The sequence below is a fragment of the Dermacentor variabilis genome, chromosome 2, assembly GCF_050947875.1.
Source record: "Dermacentor variabilis isolate Ectoservices chromosome 2, ASM5094787v1, whole genome shotgun sequence".
Classification (NCBI taxonomy): domain Eukaryota; kingdom Metazoa; phylum Arthropoda; class Arachnida; order Ixodida; family Ixodidae; genus Dermacentor; species Dermacentor variabilis.
In genome coordinates this window covers 124,664,396-124,670,564 of record NC_134569.1, presented here as the reverse complement: position 1 = coordinate 124,670,564, position 6,169 = coordinate 124,664,396, and the positions used below count along the sequence as shown (strand labels likewise).

Below are 6,169 nucleotides of genomic sequence, written 5' to 3'. Positions count from 1 at the left end.
TCTAGGCACCCCTGTGCTTGCGAGCGATTGTGTGTGAGACGCAATGATCAGGGTGACGACAACGTTGGAGCTACGGCACGACGACGAATATGCTTTTGGTGATAGCGACGGAATTGACTTCTACACAGTGACAACAAAGGTGTCCCGACCGATCATTTATTGTATAGTTCGGCGATAAATGAGGAAAGCTTGATGCGTTGCGACTTGGACCTATTCCGAATGTAGAGCTTTGTAGCCCTGAGGTGATTCCGAAGGTTGTGCAATGTCCCATAATGTCTGAAAGCCCTAGCTGCCGAAAGGAAGGATTATTGTGGTGAAACTGACTTACTCTAGCATGAACGAAACAAATTATCGCTATGTGACTTGCGCGTCAATCGTCAATGCGCCAGCTTTGCCTTTTTTTCTGCGCTTAAAAAATGCCAATGATTGATGCACTCGGGGCCAACAACCTAATGCTGCCCAGACGTCCTCAATATCGTCAAATTTGTATTTTCTGTCCTTCTTAATATTACACCATGATCATAGCATGACAGAGTATTCTGTGCAATGGAAATCTTTTTGAGCGGCAAGAGCGATCAAATACAAATGAAGTAGGTCACGGCAGAGCTTTCGCTCGTCTTGAACTTATGAAAGTTGAACATATTCCGGAGCAGGACGAATTTTTCCTTAACTGCGAAGCGTTATTTCTGAGAAAACCGTGTGGGTTTCTGTTGTAGGTTGGTGCTACATTCGGGTGAATGACAAATTTTCCCTTTCCTAATACTTCCTGCACTGCACCTTTGGGGATTCGGCAGAACTGATTCGCCATATTGAACTTAATGTCTCAACTCGAGGCGAAAAACACCATTACTGATATTCGATGAAGACAGCTGTGTTGAGGTGGTGCAGGCTGGAAGTACAGCATAAAGGTTCTGATTAAAGTAAAATGAAAACACAATCAAAATACAGAGTTTAGTGTGTTAAAAACACGCCCGGGAGAAATGACCTATCTCGAGCGCGCAAGTCCTTGGCCTCTACTCTTTCGACCGGGCCCTCTTCGAATTTCTCATAGCAGCAAGCATTTCGTGAAAGGACTTTGAAAGTATTCGATGGAAAAGTTGAGTGAAGCGGAAATAACCGCTAGTGGAATGAAGACGGTCTCAAAGAAACATAATGGTGTGTCTGTATAAAACGTGCTGGTGTGACGGAATATGCCCAGTGCTCCAGTTTCCACCAATCAGATAACTCTGCAGTCACCGTCCCGGTGGGGTGGCCGTGATCGTATAGTGGTTAGTACCTTGCGTTGTGGCCGCAATAACCCAGGTTCGAATCCTGGTCACGGCAGTATTTTTTTTTTTCGCTTTCCTCAAAACGAAAGTAGTGCTTGTTTGAGGTTTGCGTTTTGGTAAGGCGCACGCTTTTTCACGGGCATAAAAGATTTAAGTAGATCGACAAGCAGCATGTTCCGAAAACAGGTACTTCCGTAGGTATTTCTTTTTCCTTTTTCTTATGCACCAATAGCAGATAAATATGCAGGTTAGGCGGGAATTACAAATTTAGCGAAGTTTGAGTAGTGCTGTTTAGCCATCTGGTTTCAACAATGTAGTGAACGTGAACGGCTGCCGCAACAACGGATGATTTCTTTGAACAACTTTCATCCCTTTGACGGTGCTGAAAGCATGGAACGCCAGGGTATCACTATTATTCTAGAGCAAGAAAATGGCGTTATGAATGTTCATAAAGTTTCAGCAACTAGGTTAGCTTAGTAGTTCTTAGAGCAGTCAAGAGGCACGTCAGCGTTGACAAAAAAAGCAAATATCCAACGTACTTTTCCCACGAACGGTTAACGGTTGGTATCAAAGCGCCATCTATTGCAGAAACAGAGAGACAATCGAAAACGTTTCTTCAAGCGCGCATTATGAATTATGCTGATAGTGAAGGTTTACTTTATTAGGGAAAAATGAGCGCAAAGTTCCTGTTCGTATATCGAAGAGCAACGTCCACAGTAGCTGATAATAAGCTCGGACCATGCGTTCATTACTTTTCCTGAGAGACACCATTGTCCATAGGAACAGTTTTGCTTTTGGAATGTGTTGGCTGCTTATACACGGTGAGCCATAGTGGTACGCCAGTTTTAATGTTTAGCGCAAATATTTTGTGTTAGTCTTCACTACGCGTTTACAGAGTGTTCGTTCTGAAGATACGTAGAAATGTATTGCATTTGGGGAATAGCGATTGCATAGCTACCGCGGCCATGTTCACGAGCTTATGTTATGTGATCAACAGGCGCATAATGTTCGTCAAGTTGAATTGAACAGATTTCGACCCTGCCGCTCCTCTCTCTTGACTATTCTGTGACTGTCAGGGGAATAAACATTTCACCTGTTTTGCATTCTAGTTAAGCGCTGGGCGCGCAAAGCCTTTTGCACATCTACGGTTATGCGGTCAAGAGAGTGAAGTGTAAATCAAACACAATATTCACTGTAGTACTTGAAGACAAAACAGGAATAAAGGGCAGCGAGCAGCTTACTAGGTAGACCTAAATAATGTAAGAAGTTTTTTTTTTGTCATGGAGGTTTAAAGATACAAAATCTTAACCCGTTTTGACGTCTCGAGTCGGTGGTAATATGCGGCTGTTTTAAGTCTAGTTAGGCTCCACCACACGATGTATATATAATGAAATCTTAAGGAAGAAGCCATTTTGATGTGCAGATATTCATGTCCAGGTAAGGTAAGGAAAAATGAAAACCTTGTTGTGTAGTTTATACCTGAGCGCAAGGTACAGTGTAGAGAATTCAAAGCCGCCATTTTGACGCGCGTCGCGATTTTTCCTTCCAAAGGTATCTACCAACAGCGTGAGAGGCACTCTTAAAAGATGGCAGTAACTTATCTTTAGCTGTCGATGGGGTAAACGTAGTAGGGAACCATTGGATAGATGGCCTCGGCAAACTTCAAGTATATACAAAACGTTTTCAGTCGGAACAAGAGGAGCTGCCAACTTGGAAGTATGTAGAAACAAGGTGAACATTTTTTACTGGGAGAGGACCCACGGCACAATTATTTTACCTAGACAGGAGAGTGCCATACCAATTATATTAGCTCTGCTCAAGAAAGACGTTACAGCAAGCGGTGGTAATTGAAGGCACACGTTCCCAAATTTTATCCCTTGCACACGAAAACCAACGTTCTAGACATTAAGGAAAACAATAAAACTACTGAAAAGGCGCTAGGCGCATTTTGTTGGCCAGGTGTCTAGGAAGGCATAAAAATATATGTCAAATCTTGCAAGTGTTGAAAAAAAGAACATTTCCCACAAACAAGTTGGCAAAACTCCGCTCTGCCGTATGCCGCTCATTGATTCACCGTTGAGCAAGTAGGCGCAAACATCAATAACCCATTATGCCTCGACTGCGGGTAACCGGTACAAATGAACATTGACGCATTTTGCCACGCGTTACATTTGCCAACGATCAACTAGGCTACCGTGGCTGACAAACGTAAAGGAACTTTTGTCTAGGCGGTTTCCCACAAGAAGTCCTTTATGACCAAGCCTCTTGCTTTATTTCAGATTTGTTGAAGGAAGTAAGTGATCTTCTTGCTATCAGACATCTCAGCTTAGTGTCCTATCACTAGATGTGCAACGGTTCGGTCGGACGCTTCAATGGGTCGTTAAAAGAAATGCTACACAAACTCTGTTACGAACAGCTAGAAGCCTGGGACAAGTATTGCGGCCTTTCTCTACTTGCGTACATAGAGGTACCACAGGTAAGCTTAGATTTCTCACTGTTCAGAGTGATTTATGGTCGACAGGTAAGAGGGCCACCGAGCGTACTGCAGGAGCTTTGGACCGAGGAGGCTCTCAACGAAGGTATAAGAACTACATACGGTTAAGTCCTCGACCTCAAGCAGCGGCTGGAGACAAACGTTAGACGGAGCAAGCGCACTTCGATATTTTCAGGTCTCAGGCATTTCTGCCTCGTAAGAAACGATCAGAGCTGCCGCGGCAAATGTGCATCGTGACTCTCCGATTTTGCTTTCTCCATTGGCTAGGCGGTGTATTCTGTCGCTATTGTCAGCTCTGTACTGTGGCACTGCTGTAAACTGTCGAAAGCTTTAGTGCATCGTCCCTTAGATACGCAAACGTTTGCCGCGCGCGCCTTTCCGCGTGAAGTAATAGCAAGAAAGACGCAACGAAGTGGCGTGGAAGGGTTAGCATATGAAAGGAAAGACGCTGATCCTACAGATGCACGCAGAACGCGCATATGAAATACAATGCTTATTCACACAAGCACAACGAGGCGCATATTGTATATTAATGTTAATATCCTCATTTCGCTGGCATGTGGATGTATACATGCCGTGCGTGCATGCTACATACAGAATATGCGAAATAACAGAAAACAGAACCAGCGACAAGAACTGAGTAAATTATGCTTGAGAAATCTTCTTTGCAGAAGTGTAACAGAAAGGTGGCTGCCTTACGTGGCTAGCTTTATTTTTTTTAATTTGTTCTGTTTCATGTAAACTTTCGTCGCATATACCACCTCACACGGGATGAGCCATACATTTTGATGACAATGGTATGACGACGTTTGTTTTTTTAGCAACGCATTCCTACTGGCAGCGAATATCAGCAAGTATGTATAAAGCCGTCTCAAATGAAACAATAAGAATTCTCGCTAAAAAAAGTTCTAACTTCTCTAGGGCATGGGTTGGAGCTCTAAAACTAGAGCGATTGCAAGCTCAATTCATGTGCACGACTTAGCAGAAACCTTGAGGCGAGCCCAACTTTCAAGGTATAGCTTCACGCACTGGCACAGACATGTAATGGTGTTAGAATTCATATTTTTACGTAGAGGTACAATTGTGTGATACGGGGTAAAGCCGACGCCGGTGGGTTTTATGACGTAGTTTGAGGACGGATATATAGAAACGCGGGCTAGTTTTTGTATTCCTACTTAATGGACATGCTTCGACTAGTGACCGGCTTCACTTCATCAATGTGCCATTAAGTATTTCATCATTTAATTAGCCTTACAAGTTAACTTTGAAGCTAACTTGTAAACGTTAACTAAATTACGTATTGAGTGGTTATCAAAGACTAATACACAGATATCCACTGCCGCCACCATGGTGCACGCGTGGAAGAAAGAAATACGCAATCTTCTCTGCACTGGTTTTAAAAAGTCCGCCTTTTACTATTTCAAAAAGTAACGCACAATGAGCTTATTGCAATGTGCAGGAATATATACAAAAATAAGTGCAATTTGTATCAATATGCAATTCACTGCGGCATTTATACGTGTCTGCGCATATGTTTATACCTGTGAGCCGTGAAGCTATAGGTAACCGGCTCTATAATATTGCGCAGCGCCCTCCATGCACACATGCTTTCATGAAAAAAAAAAACGACGCACCCGAGCATGGCCATCCCGCTGCACATGAGCCAGGTGAGCAGTCCAGGCTGAGGGCACACCTGTGTCGTCACGAACGTCTTGCAGTACGGGCACGACACCGACACCGGCTGAGGACCCCAGCTGCTGAACACTGTCACGATGGACACTGCGCGCGCCAAGGCGTACAGGCGTCCATAAAGACATAGCGAGATGCTAGAGGAAATCGCGAGCAGTTGCAGCAACAACAACAACAACAACAACAACAACAACAACAACAACAACAACAACAACAACAACAACAACAACAACAACAACAACAACAACAACAACAACAACAACAACAACAACAACAACAACAACAACAGCAACAACAACCGCATCGGGCCCCGCATTGGTGATCTCGGAGTCTGTACATGCCACGTATAGAGTGAAACAGCTGCCGATCGAGTGTACGATATTCGCAACCACAGGCGTTGCTTCCCATCACAGGAAAGGCCAGTGGCTTGGCTACGCCGTCACTTTGTTTCGGGAGCCCAAGCTTCGCTTCTAGAGGTTCCTGGACTCGCCATTCCTAATTGGTTGTTGCGGGCACGCATAGCAGACTGCTTCGTATATTGCGTGCACGATGCTAACACGACAAGTGCTGCTGTGGTCCGTCCCCAAGTGTACCGACGAGCATACAAGCGCCTAAATGAACGACAGCCCACCTTCCCCACCTCCTCCTCCTCATCCCCCTCCTCCTCCCCTCCTTCCCATCTTGTGTGCAGGCGCAGACAATAATGTGTACTTTTTTT

The 6,169-nt window shown here is 44.4% G+C and overlaps 1 non-coding gene across 1 annotated transcript; it reads left to right on the top strand.

Annotated features, from left to right (window-relative positions):
* The first annotated feature begins 1,251 nt into the window (after positions 1–1,251).
* On the top strand, positions 1,252–1,323 carry TRNAH-GUG (transfer RNA histidin (anticodon GUG)). Its single transcript has one exon. It is a non-coding gene; the product is annotated as a tRNA-His (tRNA).
* The last annotated feature ends 4,846 nt before the right edge of the window (positions 1,324–6,169 follow it).